General features: G+C 37.2%; 2 non-coding genes across 2 annotated transcripts; both read left to right on the plus strand.

Moving 5' to 3' along the window:
- The first annotated feature begins 14,353 nt into the window (after nt 1-14,353).
- Trnar-ucg (transfer RNA arginine (anticodon UCG)) lies at nt 14,354-14,426 on the plus strand. The gene has a single exon. It is a non-coding gene; the product is annotated as a tRNA-Arg (tRNA).
- A 5,748-nt stretch (nt 14,427-20,174) lies between these two features.
- On the plus strand, nt 20,175-20,247 carry Trnar-ucg (transfer RNA arginine (anticodon UCG)). The gene has a single exon. It is a non-coding gene; the product is annotated as a tRNA-Arg (tRNA).
- Nucleotides 20,248-22,268: the final 2,021 nt, after the last annotated feature.

The following is a 22,268-nucleotide window of genomic DNA, read 5'->3' on the forward strand; positions in this document are numbered from 1 at the left end:
TGCTCAGTGCATTCCCTTTATTGACGCAGTTAGAGCGGTTACATGGTTACATGATAGCCAGGCACATGTGCCTGAGACTTCTACAAAAATAATGATGTCATAATTTATGAAAAGAAAGGCAAGAGTTGTAAATTCTTTCAGCTTGTTTTCGAAAGTGCTTTCAAGATCTTTGTCAAAGGAGCGGAACCCACATGAGCGGCGCCTGAAACAATAATAATTTAGTGCCGGCGTACAAAATAAATAATAAGAATGCGGTAAGACTAAACACGAATTTTTCTCGTCGAATTCGATTAATTCTCTCAGGGTATTTACTTTACTGCTACACATACAAAATTCCTGCAGACAATGTGGCATTAAACTATATGAATAGTTTTCTGGCGGCGCCTGTTACAGGCTTAATAGGTCGGTAAAAAACACAGAAATAACGTAACATTGTGCGCTGATTTTACTTTCCTTTCTTTACGCACCCGTTCAGCGGTTTTTGTCCATATTTACATTTACTAAACCTTCCTTCAATAAAAGATTGTTCTTTATCGCATTTTCTTTTACCATGGCCGTCTTGGTAAACAGATTTTCAGATTGTATCCTGTTTGCCTAAATCCTCTTCAACACCAATCGGTCGCGATAAATTTACCCTACAAGATACAAAGCGGCAGATTTGAAGAAACAGTAGAAAAATTTACATAAATCCATTTTGATTGTAAGAGAGGGTACGGAAAACCTATAACTTTTACAGCGCAGACTGTGCGAAGTGCTTTAAAAAATCAGGGAATTTCCAATACGTGGTAAAATTAGATAAATGGTTTTAGTGATTGTATTTTCTAACCAAACATATACACGCATTGGAAATCAATCAGTGCAGAAAAAGGGAAAAGCCGCTTGTTTCATGTTTTTAACAGCATTCGTTAAATCAGTTCCAGCACTGCTAAGTCAGACGGTTGACTAAACTTCACTTAGTGATTTATAATTATTTATATTCAGTGTTCTTTCCTTGTGTCAGCAGTTAACCTGATAAACATAAAACACAATTTGTGAGATCAAGTAGGAAGTCATGAGAGCCTGCGTTTCTGTCTTGTACCCACCACAATACCACAATATATCCACAACATAGCTTCTCAATAAATACACCGTACGGTATCTATATTTTCTACGGTTTAAGCAGTCTTTTCTGTCATTTTCCGATAACTTTTATACAACAGCAAATTTAGCCTAGAAACCGCGAAGGTACTAAAGTTCCAATGAAAACTCCTCCAAACCATGTAAAAAAGATAACGCTTTTCATTTACTTTTCATGGGATAATCTGCAGTGTAAGATTTCTTTTTAAATTCCACGACAAAAGCTTAAAAAAAATTTAGCAATACGGTCCAAAATTCACTTACTCGAGTTTCTCGTCATACGAGGATTTGTGTGCGTTTAACCAGCGATATAATATAGAAACCCCGTATTTGTCAAGGCGACACCCACTTTTACACGAACAACGTTAATTTAAAGAAAATATTCAGAACATTGAATGAAATAATGGCTGATGGCGTAAAATATATTTGAGCTAGAGTAGTTAAAGAGGCAGACGAGTTACCGTGAGATTTATTTGCTTAAAACAAAGGACGAAGTTTAACTCGTACAATGAACATTAAATTCACATTTGTGGCGATAAGGCTTGAATAACGTAAATTATTCACATTTACAGTTTTTTGAAATAAAGAGAGAATTTTTTTCAACAAAATCGATTTACATCATGATCGAATGCAGCATTAAAACGCTATCAACCCTTTAACTCCCAAGATCTGATTGTTAATTCTCCCCTTTAGCAGCTACACATTTCCTTGTAAATTGTTTATGAGGATTTGGTGTTTAATCAAGAAAATATAATAATGTACGGATACTACAGGGAGAAGTTACATGTTTATCACTTCTGGGAGTTTAAGGGCTCAAAAAATAATAGAGCAAGTTTTTTCGAAGTAACCTCTGACAATCCACTTTTTTCTGTGAACATTCAAACAGAATATCAAAAATGCTAACATGGACAAATGTTTAAAAAGACTTGAAAGCTGTTAACCAGCATGTTTAAGAGCTTTTTGTTGCGTGGCAATTGGAAGACATTAGCGACCGCAAAATAACCTTAATCAATGACTTTTTCCTTTCACAGTTTTATTACGATGATAAAATATTTACAAAGGAAAAGGAAATGTAATCTACAACATTCCCCCTTTTTATAAATTGGTATCCAGGATGAAATTACAACATAACGCTTAACGAAAAGGTGTCAATTTTTGTGAGTAAGCTTCATGGAAAAACAAACTTTAATTTTGAAAATGCGAAAGATGTTATTTGTTCAGTGTCCCTCCTCTTTTTTATCAAGTACAAAAACACAATGCCACACTGTTTCCTTTTGTAAGGTTGTACTTTAGAGTTTCTGTTAGCTTTGCTCACCTTTTGCGAACAAGCACAGGCGCAGAAAACAATAACTGCGAAGGATTTAGCAATAGCACTTTGTCACCTCTATAGGACTATTCTCTTCTTCCTTGTCAGACTGTCCCGTGCAAAATTCTTGAAAATAAGACAGGTTACCCTAACAACAAACCATTTTCAATAACACACTACCCAGTCCTTTTCAAACAAGTTATTGGGACGTGATTTTCCACTGTGGATGACAAATGTTCAGTTTACAAGAGTCATGGCATGGAAAATTATGTCATCCTACTATTTGCCATGCACGCTTCTTTGAATATCATCGAATGACAGCACGTATCCATGGGGAGATAACTTTCTTTATCCAGGGCCCGGCAATGTCGCCAGTAGAATCTTAAACAAATGTAAATGAGTATTGTACCGGCAAATGTAAATTCAATACGACAAGATAGACGTTTTGCGTCTTAACATTCTGCCCTTTATGCCACAGCTTAGTTTTTGCGCCCAGCTGCATTCTTTCAGAAAAAAATACCCATCCCGATAAAGGCAAAATCGCAAACGAGGTCTTTCCTCGTTGATTTAATTCCCAGGGTAAGAACGGGGGAATAAAACAACACAAAACAAACCATCAAGTAAAGTAAAGGATCAAAAGACTCGACTCTGTCTCTCTGTATGTAGTTCAAACTTAAGTCGAAAAGAGGCATTAACCGTTGATTTTACAAAAATCTAGTGAGAGAACTACGAGAAATACGGATGAACTTCTAAATTTCTCTTATGCAAAGGGGATTACATGAATGTCAATTAAACTCGGATTAATAACTGAGCGTTTTAATTTATTTTTTCTTTTTCAGTACATTTAGTATATTTTTCCCATAGTTCAATACTTTAAGATTACAAAAAAAAAGGCAAGGTCGGTGGATTCCATGCATTGATGCCCCAACAGCTAATAGAATCAGGCAACAAACTTTTAGATGAGAAGAGGATTTACATAAGAAGAACAAGTAAAATAAGAATCAATGTACTAAGGTTCTACTTTGGAGAGAAAAGTAAATAGAAAAGCAAGGTGTTAACGTGTGTTTCACGCACGGGAAATAAGGGAGGTTAATCTCCAAAATAAAGCACGCATCATTAACCATAAAAACTAACAAGAAGAGAGGGACCAAAGTTCAATAGAACCAATCAAGTATAAAAGCAAGATACTTTGTGGGAAACATAACGTAAACTAGAGTTAGACTTTATCAAAATCCGAAGTTGGTCCTGTCTGTTGAAAAATAATTCAGCTAAAGATGTATTAAAGACAATCAGTTCTTCTCTGGTTTAAATCGAGGATCATGCGATATTTCCGTAGTCTTTTGTTTTATAAATCAAGAGAGATAGAATGGCATAAGTTACGCTGAGGAATTGCCACGAGTTTACTCATTTTTGTTGGCAACTCAATTGACACTTGCATTTTGGACCATGAAATCGAGACAGTACAGTTCGTATTTTCGCTTTGCTTAGATTTATATTCACTTATTTCGTGACGATTTTGCGAAAGTTGGCCCGCTTTGAATTTCATATTTTTACACACTTGACTGGTGTCTTAAAGTAACATCTATCTTTAAATGTTGACACCTTTTATATACGCTAACTACAGATTGACAGGTGATCTTATTCATAAAATCTACAGAAATTTTCTTTTGGGCTAGGAGCAATAGACAAGATATTCTTTTTCTTCTTCGATGTGGCAGTGAAACATGAAAAAGGAGTTATGCAAGGAAGTGCCATTCCCCTAAGAATAGCAAGTAGAATTGGACAATAACGCTTCCGTGCCCTGATTCAAAACGGTCGATCGATCCTAATATAATTGCTGCGGTTAACGAAAAAATAATAAAATAAATGATAATAATGGAAAACGAACGGATTACCGTCTCTCTTCTACTTGCAGACAAAAGCTTTGCAATCGGTTTATGCGTAGACGAGTCTAAATGTCCGACAGTTTGAGCGCTCGATTGATCGGTCTTAGTTAACAAAACACCAATTCTCCCTAAACGACGACGAAGCTACGAAATCGGAAACATAGAATACTGACGAGCAATATTGTTAAAAAAGACAGTTGATCAGACTGACGACCTGATATCAAATGAAATTTAATATTGATGCCACGACAAGGTAGAAAAATAAATAGTTAAACAGCTGATAGAAACTTATTTGAAGAAAAAAGTACTTTTTAACTACAAAACATTAAATGAAAAGTTTGTATTAAATAGTGTAGAGTTTCGTAAAGTATAATGTGGCAGTGATTAAATCTTCGCCTGATGATTTCTGTCGGCAAACAAATGCGTTTTAATTAATGTGCTTTTATGCTCTGATCATTTTTTGATCGGAATGATGTTAGCAACGTCTGCTTAAATTTATTAATTTCAAGTTCCTTCCCATTTGTAACGATGAACGACAAGGACTACGAATCCATGAAGTTCTGCTCACTAACCACTGCGCGCGACGTTCGTGTTAAAAGAAAATCCCTTCAGGGCTGTGAGGGCAGATAATACCAAAAGGACCCATTAATCAGCTCAAGAAGAAAAAAAAATTAAAAAAGAGCATGAAAAGAAATCGTTCAATTTAAGTTTCAGCAATAATTGCGGTAGGTTTGAAAAGGGATTAAATTTCAATATTATCTGCGATGAATTTTGTCGTGCCAGTATGACAATAAAACACTTTGAATTAAGATTCCATTCATATGGTTACTAAACTTAGTTTAAACTATTATCACGTAAATCCATTGTCTTAAAGGGAAAGTAAGCTGATGTCTGCCATATAAAATTAACTTGAAAATCGATCTAAATTTTATACTTACATCAATCACTTAGGCACGAATTGATCATGAATAAAATGGTAATAGGTCCTAGTTGACAAATGGCAGAGTTTCTGCAGCAATTAGTTAAAACCATGAATCATGGAGCTCATTTAGGTAGATCTACGAGGACAGCATGCTTCTTTTGTTTCCAAAGCTACTCTCTTTTCTAATGAAAATCACCCGCATATCTGCGTTCCTCAGACATTGAAGAGTTGAAAAAATGAATTGTATATAGATTACACAGGTACCAGTAAACTGATCATTGTTCATGTCTTCAAATTAAATTTCGCTGATCAATTTTTAAGGCTTAGCTTTTCAACACATCTCCATCTTCGAGGTGCCTTGCCCTACTTCAACAGGGCTATTCTTTTCACATACAAGTCGATCTTGAAAGACAGCCTGGAGGGCATGTTTAAAAGAGTCGGAGCCGATATGTTTGGCTTCTTCAATTTCCTGACGAGCATAAATCTGTTCAATTCCAGAATAAACTCTTTCACTCTTATTATATGAACGGATCCTGACTACTAACTCTCCTTCTGACTTTTGTTTCCATGGAGGTTCTCGTTGCAATGATGGGGATTTATCAAAGAAATTTTCATATTCTTCCTTCTGAAGAAATTTATCTGAATACATTGGGAGCCTACTTTAAACATCATTATAAATGGAAGAGGAATATGCCTCAAATTTTAATCTGTTCTTTGAGTCAAATCACTAATAAATCTCATACAAATGGAGTCATTTATCTTGAAGATCATTAAGAATTGGCAGCGTTCAGATAATTCTTTGGAAAGGAAAAAAAGCTATTTCTCTGCACATATTCATTGGATATTCAACAGAATTTTGACCAACTTTGAAAGCTAATAAGAAAAAAAGGGACCAAATGTACAAGCAAATCTGTAATTAAAAATAGCTCAACTCGACGGATGTGGATAATAGACGCTCCATGTCTTCTGCCCGTGTTAATCCGGTTTATCCCAGCTATTTGGGTTGAAAGATTTGCCAACTTGCTTTGAGCCATTGAAAAAAAGATATGCGTGATTATTGCCTCCAAAGTGCACACATACTGTTTTAATACCTTTAATACGTGAAGATAAGTTGAAGCCAAAAATAGACTCTCGATACCCAATTAACGCTTAGCTTGTATACCAACAGTGAGTTCTAATGGAGATATTTTAACACTTGAAAATAAAGTGCGCCGTTCAATTTCCCTTTTCCCAGTCAGAATTAACCAACAAAAACAAAATAAACTTGGACTCGAGTTCCCCTTTACGGATCTATTTTGTGCTTGGATCTCACAATAAAATCTGATCCAAAAATTAGACAGTTCAGGCAAAACCCTTTAACATCAAAGATATCGAAACTGTTTCGTTCATGTGAAATCTTGCTGGAGATTTATAGTCAGATAGGATATCATTGCTTCGCGTGAGACACGTATACCAAATGACGGTACGCTCAATTTCATAAACGTTTAAAGGAACCGTTTTCTCTTAGCAAAACACTGATAAATCACTAATAGGCTGCTAGAATCTTCGGGTACCAGACCCCTACAGATACGTTTAATAAGAACACTCTCTAGCCCCAACAAGGTAGCCACCAAATAGATATTGTAAGCAATGGCGAAAAACCAGTGTACTTCAAACGAATTAAAAAGGAGAAAATAGACGTCACATCAAAGACGTTAGGGACCTTTTATACGACAGATCCGGATTTGGATTGTATTTTTTATAATTGAATTAACTGCAAGACAATACAGTAATCAAAAACATAAACCAAACCAACACCACCGCTTTGCACGGAACACCTCTATGCATCGAGTATTGAACGAATCAAAAGAAGAAATTTACCTCGTGGTAAATTATCTTAACTCATTTTCGTTAAGTCTACGCAAAAAAATCTACGTCGAATGATAAATTTAATTGCAGATATTCTTAGAATTCAATAACGATAGCAGAGCACTTATAAAAGTAAATAAAATTCATAAAGCCTTCCGAATCGGTTTTTCATTTTGAAGTATTGCCAACATGTCTTTCTCGTAAAATTCTATTCCCAACTGGGACAAAGCGTATAAAAAAGCTCCATGCGTTGCCGCACAAGTTTTGGAGCAATGCGCATTCGCGTTAAACCGATAACTATTATCAAGTGGTCACGGTGTACTTATCATCTGTGATAGTGAACTAAGTTTGTCACACGTGTATAAAACGTTTCCCAAGCCTTAATCACGCTCATTTTACCCAATGCACCTTATTTTATCGCATGCATGAGCTCTGATTTTCATCCAGAATAAGCTCTTAATGCGCCAGTGCCATGATCTGCGAAACTGAAGGAATACCGTGAACGAAGTAACTCTCAAAATAACGGGCAAATTACACAGACACAGAGGATTGGGGGATTAAGAGATCCTTTCAAAGTCTGGTAATAGTGGAGGGTTTGGGGTGTCAACTTAAAGCACTTAAGTCATTACACCTCTCCTACAAAGAAATACCCTTTTATAGCCCAAACGTGCTTTGCGTGAGCACTAACAAGGGACACATCACTTTTCACCTTTTCATCAGGCTCGCGGTCTTATGCCAGTATAAACAGTTAATTAACACACTATCGTGTATGTGGCCTGTTTTCCGACATATAATCCTTTAAGATAAATTCTTACACTCTAGACAAACAACCGAGGGTCAGAGAGCTTAACTTCGTGCCGACTTTCTCAGTAATCCGCTTTTTGGGAGTTTTGTCTTCTACTGAACAAGTTATTTCGATTAACAAGCAGGTATCATATGTTATTAATAGAGCTTGTAAGAGAAGTTGTTTTATTTTCCTCTAATACTTTTGTTCCATAACTTTAGCAGCGCATATGGCAAAACTTCCACCTCAACCCTGAACCCTTATTTTGCTCAAAACAAATAATGAACCTCTTGGCGTTAAAATAATCAACTTCCATTAGGATTTTTTTCAAAGGACCTTTTCAGCGATTTCTTCTGACATTGTAGCCTGTAAAATGTAATAGCTCTAGCAACAATCAAGATTACATATATTCACCAACTTGCAAGGAATATTGGGTTCCTCAGCACTGACAAATAGTATTACAGTTTCATAAAATATTAAATATTTCAGGAATTGCACTACCAGAGACATCGTAGTAACGAGAAGAAAACAAACATCGAAAAAACACTAAAAAGCATGCATTGTCATTAGTCAAAATGGAGCCTCCTTTGATGCAGTCATTTTGTCTAGTCTACGGCGGATTGGACAAAATGACTGCATCATAGTAAAATTTTTTAGCTTATAAGGATCTCTAAATTCTAAAATCTTCTCCTCTGTTTTGAACGTACAGTTGGAGAGCAATCGCAGTTACTTAAAATAGCATGACCTAATCCCTAAGCTGTTCCTCGATTTTAAGTCTTACACAACCAAATTAGGGGTTAAAGACGGTACTCCGAAAAATTACTTAGGGCTCAACTTTGACGGTTTTCAAACCCTGACCCTAAATAGTTTACAAAGTATCCGCTTTTCAAGCTACGTCTTTGGAATCACCACTTGATTTCAGACCAGGCTTTAAGTGGTTGCCTTGTTAAAGCGTGGTGAAACGCGTGTTCGTATTTTGCTCCCTCGATCGTTAAGATAAAAATTGATGATTTGGTTATGAACTCTCGTGGTTGCCTTGTATAGCATACCCAAAATGGTTATGGCCTCCCAATTCAGCACTAAAAGGCATGATACGTAGCTTCAAGAGCTGGTAATTGCATAACGCATCTTGTACGTACAGGTGCTTGACAACCCCCTTTCTTAATTAAGTTAACCGAGTGTCGCCCAAAAGTGGATTTATGAGAAAAAAGCAAAACAAAACAAAAAAAGAAAAGTATGTTTGGTGGATTTTAGGGTTAGGGTTAGGGTTTTTGTTCAAGGCATGACGCTAATACCGTGTTTTTTCTGAAGCCCACAAACTTGAGCATGGAATATGAAGGCTTCCTGTAAGTTCGGGTTAGGTTGGTGCTACTACAGCTATCAGAGTATTCCGTACAATCACATTGTCGCTGTAAGCCTGGGCTTAAAGGAATTTGAAACAATCTTTGGGTGGGCTTCTGTCTGGCATGGATTATTTAAAATCAAGATCACGGTTCAATCTCAGCTCCAGTTCGTAAGGTTAATCAAGGATTTCCATTTTCCTCGCGATTTGACTAGACAGTAAATAACAAAGTCATGGTATGTTCTCTTCTTCACCCGATTTTTTTTCTGTTAAATGTAAATGGAAAATGAGCGGCAATGCTAGTGGAGCTAAGAATACCTTCTGGAAGGTGTTAACACAGATTTCAACAAAAACCGGAGGGCTTATAATTTGGATCATACATTTCGGGTTCCAAGGTAGAGCCCAAAAATATCAACTTGGTGACAGACTTGAAACACCTATGTAACGAACCACAGCCAATATATAATCTATCCATCATGCATATCGACGTCGGACTCAAAATTCATGACAATATCCTATGTCCTAACTTCGCGGAAGCATACTAACCTTGACCCAAGGTTTATAGGCGAACTACTTTATCGCTTACATTAATCTCCAGCTCGGCTGAAACATGGGCTCATTCCGATGCATTATCACGCACGCGAAAGCCACACGACACCAATAAACTCTCTTAATCCATTTAAAAATCACAACAACGGTTAAAAAATACAAGCTTAAAGCTTAAAAAAATAGTCATGGCGCCAAATGAATTGATCCATTTAAGACGTTGAACTCATATGCGAAGCATCTTAGATTCTAGAAGCCTTATACTCAGGTCAAACAAATGTAATAGTGAATAAACAGACAGAAAATTACTATATCTTATACCGACTTGTCTAGGGGCTGATGGGTGCTAAGAGGATCTGGTCGAGAAAAGGAAACTGCTAAATAGTACCAGCCAACAATGGCGAGAATCAATGAGGATTATGTGATACAGCGATGGTGATTTATGATCATCTCCCTCAATTAAAAGCGATATGCATCACAGTCACCTTAAAATTTCTAATCGACATAATGGCTACAATCACTGTCAATTCCTTTTTTAGACTTTGAAAGTCGATGGGTATTTCCTTTTCTTTCATAACTCGATACAGCAATTAACAACTTACATCCAGTGGAAAAACCTCAACATCAACAAAGCGAAATGGGATAAATCCCTTTCTCCCCCCCCCCCCCCAACTTCGCAAATCAAACCTCCACTAACTTCTTTCGCTACGAATAGCTGCTACCCGCCCCGCGCTGTTTTTCTCGTGTGATTTTGATTTCCATGAAGTTGAACCCTTTAACCCCTAAGAGTAACCAGCGTCTAATTTCTCCTCATAATATCAGCCTTGAATGACACGGTAAGGTCATAAGAATTAAGGGAATGATCACCAACTAAAGAGGCTCTTGATTATTAAACAAATTCTCCTTGTTAGCACCTTGGGAAATGTATAGAAAACAGTGTAGAGAAAATGCATAATGGTGATAAGGTGCAAAGGTTTAAGCATACCATAGGCGGGATTTAACGGATAGAAAAAACTGATACAGTCTCAATAAGTATACTAATGAAAATTTCTCCTCTGGGTAATCCATCTTAAGGTTATCTTTCCTATTTTTAATCACCCAGTGTCTTTATGATTTACGATTACCACCGTGCAAAATCATGTTATTTCAAGGAAACGTCTATTTTGACTTTCTATTATTCAAATGCATAAATGAATTCGTCACAATGATAGTTTATAATGTGAAGTTACATAACCTGTTTTGCTTTTGACGTATTGACCTTGATTTACCATACCTCTTGAGCAAAAACATTTGAATGTATTATCCAATCAAAAATACCTTAAGCGATATTTATTAAGAAACGATCTAAGATCAACAGTTTTTATTTCAAAGTCCTTTTTAACAGGTTACGGCTGCGACTAGTGGTCTCATGTGCACAAAGCATGAGCCATACGTATCTCAAACAGGCACTGAACGACAAGAAGGTTTTTCCGGAGAAGCATAAGCTACCTACCAACTACATATTATTCTTAAGCAGCCAAGACCACCATTACAGACCGTTTATCATACAAATTAACTTAAAATATTAAAACAGCTGTTCCGACGACTTGAATAGTGCGTTAACACCATGTCTGATCGACTATGATTTTAAGTTAGAAAAGTGGGTCGAACTGATGGGATTAAAAATGAGAAAGATCTAGATATCTTTGCAATATTGTTACCACCTGCAGGAAAGATTGTCGTTAAAATTAAAATTAAATCTAAGATCCAATTAAAGGTAAGAATAATAACCGACCAGTTATTTACCTTAAACCATCGGAACACCGACAACATCACCATTAAACTGTAGCGAGGGTATGTTCCTAAAGTTTCGACTTGGAGCGACTGCGCAAATTCAGCACAAATCCACTACAGCATTTTCCCCCATTAGGAGAAAGTTAAATTTCAACCACCTGTGAGACCCGAAATATCAGCTTTGAATCAACATCGCTCTAATTGGATTTGGGATTTTTTGGTGCAAAATTAATATTTTATGACAAACCCCTTTTTAATTCTAATTCAGTAATTCAAATCCTCAGAACAGGGACGAAAATTGGATCAGGGGAGTCACGGCAGCGATTAAAAACTAATTAGAACATGCGAAAGGTGACAATATTTGTGCATTTTCACAAAACCGTAAGTTGAGCACCAGAATGAGACGATTTATTCATTTTATGCAATTCAGTGAACCAGGATCGATTTTGATAAGCGACTATGCGGAGAAGTGACGAGTTATTTAGAAAAGAAAAGCTCTCTAAACCAAGTGAGATAAAATTCATTCCACTTCGAATAAAAAATGTTACATGAGATATCTTTCTGTCGCTGTAGATTACTCCAAATTGGAGAAACATCAGGGCGTGGGATTAACGCTTGAATCACGTACCATTGAAAAATTGAATTTCCGCCAATTCATGACTTTGCAAATTAGAACGTACAAATAGATGAAATAAGAAGCTTACCAGAATCCACCCTCAACCTGACTGGTTTGTTTAGCATATAATAATGTCTAATATTTTGCGATCGGAAGCCGCCGACTTGTCGCTCTCAAATCTTGGCGGGCATGAGTGGGTACCACCCACATCACTAAAAACCTGGAGACTTTTTTCTCAGATTTACAAAATCCCGGATTCTGAGTTTCAAGAATTACTAAGTGGGAAAAGCGGTTCCCTAACGGGTGGGATAGAGTCTGGTCAGCACCACTGGGGTATTATCTTGGGAAAAGACACTTTACGGTAACGGCGCTTCTCCGAGCAAAATAACACACGTATACGAACGAAGTGAGGAAACCACCATCCAATCCAGGAGTTAAAAAAAAAAATCCAATTCAATGGATGGTACATAGATCGACAAAAAAGATGCAAATCAATCTCGTACGAATGTAGAATTAAGCCTAACAAAAAGAAGGAATTTAACAGCACTTTACAACAGTTTAGGTCACATAGGACAAAAAACCTGAACATTGAAACACTTCAATATTCAGTATGATGAAAACAGTAAATTACAAATCCCATCCAAATTCTCAAGTAAAGAGAAGAACCATCCAAATTTTCCATCTCACTTCCGTACATGTTGCTTCAGCGAGGAACAAATAACCACTGGCAGTGGTTCCAAGAGTGAGTGTTTTGCTCGGCGCTTTTGAGCCCGAGATGATAATGATGACACCTATGACGATGATGATTATTATCGTCATCATTACAATTAGTAACATTTCTATTATTATTATTATTACTATTATTATTATTATTATCGTTATCGTTATCGTTATCATTATCATTTCTATTATCATTATTATTTATGTTAGTATTCTTACTATCATTTCATTCATCATCTGATGCAATGCCTACTACAACAGCATAACTCTGCACTTTCCAAAATAAATATATTCACGAAAAATTCGCCAACACAATTCATCTACCTTTGACAACTGCTAGTTGATAAGAAACTAACTGTAATGGATTATCTTTCAAAAATCATACACCGAGTATACTAGTGATAAATTCTAAAAATACCCAACGAAGCATTCAAAAGTTTGCAAAAAAATACGATACCTGACCTTTCCTTTTCTTCCCATCCTTGCTGCTTGTTTCCCCGTTGTTCTCACGTACATTTTTCACTTTACTCCTTTTTTCTCGTCATTTCCTTCCTTATTTATTGATTAGCCTTTGCCTTTGCTTTCATTTCTTTCATTCACTTTTGATATCAACCCCTCTGTACCTTTTTAACTCTCACTTTCTCTTGACGTCACCTTTTTCTTCTTTGCGATGCTTCTTTGCTTCTTTGCTTCATCTTTTAAGTCTCCTCCATGGCATCTTAAATATTCTGCCAGGAGGCCTCCTTTACCTTTTTCCATTTTCATTCCTCTTCCTTCCTTTGTTCTTATAGTTTATTTTGTTTCTGGGGAATAAAAGCAAACAATTATTTGTGACTGATAAAATTGATTGAAAAGAGCAATAATAATAACAACTCTTACAAAGATACACTGTAGAAAATGTCTTCCGAAATTGTCGAGGTATTTCATGCCTCAAAGAGCTGCAATGCTCTATTTCTAAATAATGAAAATAACTGTCAATCAATTTTGCATCATTTCATCCATTTCCGGACTTCTTTGAACATTTGCCATGTTACACCACGCCGACGAGCTAAACGGTAGAGAAACTATTGTAAATACTGGACGGAACCCTTGTGAATCCATAACTGGTGCACCGCCCAACTTGTCGCAACGTTTCGCAGTGTTAGATACCAAATCTAAAACTTAGTTTTTATTTCAGCTTTTGATGACCCTGGATCCAACCGAAAAGCAATAAAACAAAAGCCAACACAGATCCTTCTAATTAAATACCAACTCTGTATCAGAACGCGGTGCTTTCTTCTTCCAGAAAAAGGACATGATAGAAAGAAGTAAAGACATTGGAGGGCAATATGAGCGGACACCTGCATTTCCCTGTAAAATTTCCAAACAATTAAACTTTTCATATAGAATGTTTTGACAGAAAACAATATAAACTTGAATTATTTAAATTTTTCGATCAAACTTTCTTTTATATTTAAATATTCTACGCTTATTTGTACTAATATCCTCGTGTTTGGCCGCGTGGCCTAATGGATAAGGCGTCCGACTTCGGATCGGAAGATTGGGGGTTCGAGTCCCTTCGTGGTCGTATGTTTTGTTTCAATAACATTTTGTTTTCTATCATCTTGCCTTTCCTTGAGATAAAGTGTAGGAATAACAAAGAAAAAGACAAAAAAACTAGGACCGATCACAAAGAAAAGAAAAAAAGACTTTGCCTTCCCAAGTAATGGACGACGGATCTTGCCTGCTTGTTTGTTTTTCGATCCATGCTTTTTTTATTATTATTATTATTCAATTATTTTCCTAATCTTGAGTCCGCAAAGGAAAGATCGACGGCAACTTCTAAGGTGTAGGACAATACAAAAACGCCGTTGGGGGTAAGTAAAGGGTGACCGCCACCGCGAATTAGGGGCCAAAACACAATTTCGAGACTTGGAAAATCTACCCCTTAATATAGGGTGACCGCTTAAAATGGTGCTGCTTAGCACTGGTTTGACTGTATTTATCTACCTTGTTTAGTTGATCTGGAGGTTTGCCGCAGCTAACGAAATAAGATTCAATAAAGCTGGTTAGAATCAAGCCTGCAAGAACTCTACTTTAAGGAAGTGGCCAAATAATAATGGTCATTAGAGCATGAAAGGTGTTGTTTGTGCGGCATGTCAGTTTCCATACTCAGAGTATAGAGCGTCCTAGCTGCCATTGTTGTCTGAAGCGGAGTTTTGCACATCAGTATACTGGGAGAATTTTAGAAATCAATTAACCCTCAACTACAAAGTTCAGTATAGGAAACATTAATCGAAGAATGACAAGTTCTTTAAAACTCGCCTCTTGATTTCGGTAGAGTTTGTGCGCTCTGAAGACCGTGAAGATAACAATGCTAAACTTTTTGAAATAGCCGATTTTAGGGGAAAAAAATCGATTGTTCTAGAAAATCCGAAGTATAATTTTTTTTAGTGGAAATCAGTCAACCCTCCTCTTCCAACCCCAGGAGGTGAGAGCAAGAGAGACCTTTGGAACGAGGTTGAGGTTTCTCGCGACTACGTGTTATCAATTTGTAATCAAAAGAGATAGTGCTTAAATTGTGAACTACCACGCATGAACTGTAATAAAATGCGCACATATACCACGAAGACGCTGATTTCAAGGCGAAAGAAACCTCTCTCTATTTGCTTTCCTATCAGCATCTCTCACAACCACGCTCCGTATCGAAAGAGTTAAATTTATCATTTACTGGAAAACACCGAAATTTTGAGGGCAAAACTGCCATTCTTCCAAAACAAAACATTGTGTGCCGTGCTGTGCTTACATTACTTACAAAAAGTAGGCTCGTTTCCACGAAAAACTCGTCGAAGTTATGGCTTTTTCTATTACGACTCGCAAGGTATTGACGAGCGCCATCGTACAAGCGGCAAATTATTTTACTGTAGGTATCCAAAATATCGAGTAACACCACAAGCGGCCCAAGCTCCAACTGTGAGATGATCATCTTGCGAACATACGAAGGGGTTTTCTTTAGTACGTAATAAACCTAGAAATGGATAACTCAACAAAATGGGTTCTTTTCAAAATAGTAAGCGGTCAGATAGCAAGCGACGCACCGTGGAAGTAAGGTGAGGTATTTTTATTGAGAATTTGATGCTATTTATATTCCTTAGAGCGGTCGTCAATATTTCCATACAAACTCTTATAATTTCGCCATTACTCTTATTTCCCAAGATGATCATCTCACAGCTGGAGCTTAGGCCGCCTGTGGTAACACAAATTGTTATACTATCATGAGAATGCGGTATGAGAGGTATCAATCGCCTTACCTTCAAAGCGCTGCGCAGGTTAAGGTCGATACAAGTTTTCGAAAGAGCCTGATCCTGTTAACAATGGATTGCCCATTGAAGCAAGTGATTAATTCAAGAATTCCTGCCGCTGTGAATATAACTCGTTCTACCGTACACACTAGCCTGAGTGTCATCTGAGGGCATGCTGAAATGTGATGCAGCAAGATCCTGGGTATGAGGTCATTTCCAGGAACACCAGAAAGTAAGCCGATACCACAGTGCAAAGGTCTGCAAAATGTGATGAGTACCACATGTTCTTTGTTGATTTCTTCTCTTATCTTCCCTGAAATAAGAAGGATAATTAGCTTATAATAAATAATCTATTTATTTAAACCACTTTAAGAACTACTGAAGCATACGAATACCCAAGGAACAATTTGTCTAAACAGTTTTGATAGATCGGTGACTCGTAATTCGAAGAAGAGTATTCGTTAGGAACAGATGGGACGTGCCAGTTTGCTATTTTGTCAAACACCCTTTCGTAAGGATTGGGAATGGCACCAACGCAAAGCTCAACCAAATTGTACATTTTTAAGCAAGAAACAATTTTCTCTCTGTCATGTGTTGGGAGCGCCTTGGCACCTTTTACAAGAACAACATATTCTTTGTCATGTTTTGACAGTGTCAAAATTTTACAATTTTAAATTGGCTTCAGCACCTAACCTTTTTACTTTATAAATTGATATCTCAAGTACCCAAATGTCACCTACGAAAGTGTATTGGCTTAGAGTGGGTAGAATAGAATGTGAGAATGTGCACCTCACAACTGTCCCTAGAAGCATGTTGTGTCGCTACCGCGAGGTTGCCGAAAGGCATGCAAACCGGTCTTCTAAGTTTGTCTCTGGATTCATATGTACTTTGACTGTCGCTTAACGTTCGTCACAGAAAGTTCAGTCGCAAAATTGCGTCGAAAATGAAGTGCTTTTTAATTCTTCTAATCAACACTTTTTTACAACACCAATATGGGGAAAATCGCTCAATATGCTGTGTGCTTCGGGCCTAGCATCACACATTCTAATAGCTTTTGAAGTTGAAATTCGAACTTGCAGATAAAGAGTAAGAGTATGGTTAAAGGGTGGCAGTTCCTGGTTTGAACACCGCAATCCAGTCATCTTAAAGCCTAGTACTCTTAAAGTTGTCTTATTTCCCTTTAAGATCCTTGACGCATATGCAAAACTGTATCAGCGGGAAAATTACAACCATTATTATTATTATTTTTCATCGTCCTCTTGAAAATTTTGGTTACTGCAGTTTGTAACTCTCAGAAAAACATGGTGAAAGTATCACATCGATGAAATGAAATCGTGAAATCCTCCTTCGAATTGAAACCGAAATACATACACAGCAGATATTTTTAGAGTTGTAAAATCTGATATTCAATGTTCCGTAGGGATCAAGAGAATGATTCGGGACACAAGTAGAAAGCTTGGAGCTACAGGTCCCCGAAAAAGAGAAAAATTCATTGGTTTAAATCAGAGGTTTTCCTCAAGATAGGGAAATTTGGTGCTCCTACGTATACGGTAACGTTTTTTAACCCAAATCTGTCCCCTTTTCGTAGTATTGGCTGTCCTTTCGCTGGTATTTGGCACGTGGACTTGTTCATATCAAGAGAGAGAGTATAGGAAAAATGTTTCTTTTCTTTTTTACCACTATTAAGTAAATTAACCGTTGATTGTCTGTTGTTACTGTTTTTTTGTTTGTTTGTTTGTTTTTTCATTTTTCTTTCCCTTTTTTTCTTTTGACTTTTTCATTCACATTTCATTGTCCCAGACGAATAAAATTGGAAGCCGTAACCATATTAAAAAGGTCGTCCACGAAGGGACTCGAACTCCCAATCTTCCGATCCGAAGTCGGACGTCTTATCCATTAGGCCACGCGGCCGTCTGAACTGTGTAAATATCCACCGCTAGCCTCTTCCACTTCGGTGAATAGTTGTTAATCAACACATCAAGTCATTAGAGCGTAAATTGTGCACCTTTAAGGACATAAGCATGTAGGGGAGATAGGGGGGTCACAGCCTCCCGCTTCCCTACCACGTTCTCACGCCTACCGTACTTTTGTGCCCACCCTTTATTGTATTACTCCCGTCTTTTGATTAATAAATAGGATCAGAAACCTGGGTTATTGGCAAGCTATGTCAAGCGTATCATTCTTGACCATTCTCTGGCGTTTAATTTTTTTTGGGGGGGAGGAGAGGTAATTTTCTCAAGATGAACATTATTACCGGCCAGTTCTCACTGACATGGTGATCACAGATGGACAATCGATTCTAACATCTTATTATAGTAAAGAAAGTCTCTGTCCGCTATGCAACCTAATAGCCATTGCAGTTTCAAATGTGTGTTTACTTGCCCTTCCATACTGGGATCATGCCATTTAGAAATGAAACCAAAAAGCCAAACTTAACGTTAAGAGTTCGTCACTTCTTTCTAATTTCCTCCTTCTATTTTCAGTAATTGCATATCCACTATTATGATATTCATAACTCTCTTTGTCATTGTGAGATATAGTGGCTTCATTATAGTCGCTAGTATTTTTGAGCGTTTAGTTTAAGAGCTGGTGAGGCATTATTGTTCGGTTAGTTATAACATTGTTTAATGATTCAGATCTTTTCGAGAACTTGAAAATATCGAGCGTCGAAGGCGGTCCAAAACTAGGGGGTCTTTTAATGTAGAGTCTCGGAAATTCAATATGCTGAGCCAGTTTTCGCAGGGTATTTGTTAGGTACTGGCTTTTGACCGGATGATAAGCAGTAATAAATAACAACAGAGGGCCATTTTTAATTTCTGCTTCCGCTTACCACCCCTAGATAGATCTCGCTTCCCGCTCTTTCCCGCCCGCTGTTCTCCCGGGCTCCCGCCCCCCTGTCCCCTTCCAAACATATCTTACTCTTGATGAGGATTCATTGTCCTTTTAAAACTATTTTTCAATCCGTTCGCTATCTTGGTTGTGTCCTTAATGGTCAAAGCAAACGTTCATCGTTAGATGTATCAAAGGCAAAAGAAAACAGCTCAGGGAACTTTCGTATCGGGTGAGGGGAACTTTTGTAACTTAAGGAACATTTCGGAAATTTTTGGGTATGGGGGATATATGTAAAGCAATAGCCACCGCTTACCAAAAATTGAACCAAAATAACTTTAAATTTGAAGCTTTCCGCGTGCACTTTGGTGCTCCCTCAGTTACTTCTTTTAAACCTAACTCTGACTAATTTTCGTAGTACAGTAGCTGTCCAGGATTTTGCACCGGTATTTGGTACTTAAACTTAATCATAATGTATAAAAAAGAAACCTGGCTCTGAAGATATATCGAAAAGAGGATAATTTTCCACGAGTGTCCGATCATTCCTATTAGAGGAGAAAGAGACTAAGCAAAGAACCATTTCCCTAGATAAATTTGAGCCAAAAATCAGTTTGACATTACCTGAGATTTCCTTTTTACCACCATTACGTCAATAAACCATTGATTCTCTGTTTATTTTTTCTATCGTGCTCTCCTTTTTTTTTTGTCTTTTTCGATATAAGTCCATTGCATCATAGTGAAAATCAGTATGGAAATCCAAGGCAAGTCGTACCAAAATTGTTAGCTGGCATACAAATGTAAATGACCCCAATGGGACTCGAACCCTCAAAAAGTCGGTTGCCTTATTCATTTGGCCACGCGGCCGTCTGGATAAGTCAAGAGTTCCTTAACCATAGAAACCTTGCCCTGTCTGCTCCTTAGACAGCGATAGAATATTGTCATAATACTGTATAGATATAACGGTAAGATATATGCACATCAGGTCATTAGAGCTGAAAATTCGGAAACTAAAACAAATAAGATTGACATTTCAGACATTGGAGACCTTTCAGAGTGGCCACCTGCATTTCCCTGCAAGAATTCGAAACAATGTTACCTGTATTACCTCAAAATATTGGGCGAAAACGATAACAAACTAGGATGAGTTTTTTTATTTTTATTTATATTTCTTTAATTATCTATATTTGCACACACACTTTGCGGTTGGCCGCGTGGCCTAATGGATAAGGCGTCCGACTTCGGATCGGAAGATTGGGGGTTCGAGTCCCTTCGTGGTCGTCATATTTTGTTTCAATAATCCAATTTTTCCTCCTGAAACGAAGTGTTAATCATAAAAGAGAAAAGAGAAAAATAATGCTACTGGTCAGAAAAAAAAGGAACCATATTTGGCCCCTCCAAGTGATTTAAGATGGATTTCGTTTGTTTTTTTGTTTGTTTGTTTGTTTGTTTTCTCGTCAATGTATTTTTTTTTTTTTCATTTTTACACCAATAATTTTTCTCATCTAGAATGCATAGGGTAAAGATCAACACCAACTTCTCGGTGATGAATTGGCTTGATTCCTTTACTGATGTTTTGAGGAGAATCCAAATGGTAAAAATTTCAGAGTCGGAGGGAGTAAGAGGGTCTAACTCAGCTTGCAGCGTCCGAAAGAATAAATGAAATAGTCCATGTGGATTTAACTGCGGAGAGAGTTGTCTGGATACAAAAAATATCCATACAGCTCTGGATAACGAACGAGAGAAGTAACTCGTCAGAAGACGATTGCCATGTAATTCCCTCTAAGCAAACTGAACTATTTCAGAGCCAGGTCGTAGTTTGTGCAGATTTAAAAAAATGGCATTGCACTAAATTTGCATGTTCACAAGTAAGTCATTCGATATCTTCAATCGTCATCGTTTCTTTGGAATTTGATGAATGAATGAATTAATAATGAATGATAAACGATTATTTCATACTCGTATTTCTTTCCCCTGTGATGCTTAAAAAGGACTCATGCGTCGCATCTTTTGGCCCCTTTAAAGTTATGATCCCCTACGTTCTCTTAATGTTAAAAACAGCTAACGCGATACTAAATGATTATAACAGAGAAAAAAGGCAAGCCGGCTTAGCATACTGTGCAAGCCGTTTTCCGGAAATAAAAAGCTGGTAACCTGAAAGCATTTCAATGGTTATAGTATGAAACCAGCTAACTGACAGAACAGAGGAAGAATATAATTGCAAAATTGTATAATTAATAACGACATTTTTGAAATTCAAAATCGTCCATGAGAACTTCCACTGTCAGAGCTCAATCCGTCTTTCCGAAAGACGTTCCCGGCAACCACGGGACCTCACTTTGCTTTAGCTCAAGTGGAAGCGGACTCCTGGGTACGAGGTTCTTGAACAGTTCTACTCCCTTCCAGTTCACTAAAACAAAATTATTATTCAAGATCTCCGTTCACAGTTTTCAACTGATTTTCAGTTGCTGAAAAATATCAATTGATTCCTGCTCAATAAATACTTCAAAGTTGGTGGAGTATTCAGATAAAAACCGAGATGCCTGAACATAAAATCCAAACAAATCTTTATTTTTCTTACGGTTTAGAATAGTCCTGAGGTGTCCAAAAACATAAATTGTATTTACAAGCGAAAGAGTCGAAATAGGTCGAAGGAATATATGGTGTCGTCCTGAATTAAAATTTAGGCGTACAGAGAAACACAGACCCAACCAACTTCTTTCAGCAACTTCTCTCTGAATTAGACCATTTAATATAAATTCCCAAAATGTAAAAGGGTAGATATTTATTGAGATACCCGGTAAATAGTAAGTTTACAAGGAACTCACTATCAAAAATTCAGCAATACAGTTGACAAACCGAATGTTTGCACGTTTTCAAGAACCATATTGTAAAAAAAAATCATTGCTTAACAAATTTGACCACCTGACGTAAAAAAAGAATCGTTGTACGAAAATTATCCGTATGCAACATTTTGAGGTATTTGGAAAAAATCTAAATGTAGGGGCGCTAAGTTTAATGTTTGAAGCAAAGTGGTAGAATAGCTTGCTGGTACGAAATTATTTCGATGCGGTTGCCCCTTCATACAGCTGCCGACTGGTATCGTGGTCCAACATGCTTTTTAACAGAGTATTCTATTTGTTCTTATCAATGAGTTAGCTTGGGCACGTGGAGAGAGCCATTCTGGTCTGCTATCCACAGTTGACTACACTGCATAGTATTTTTTATCTTTGCCTTTCAACTGACAATTTGTCGAATGGATTGAGGCGATAACTAATATGCAAAAACTGAATTGCCTCTAC

Source organism: Pocillopora damicornis, chromosome 14 (genome assembly GCF_964200805.1).
Source record: "Pocillopora damicornis chromosome 14, jaPocDami1.2, whole genome shotgun sequence".
NCBI classification, from domain to species: domain Eukaryota; kingdom Metazoa; phylum Cnidaria; class Anthozoa; order Scleractinia; family Pocilloporidae; genus Pocillopora; species Pocillopora damicornis.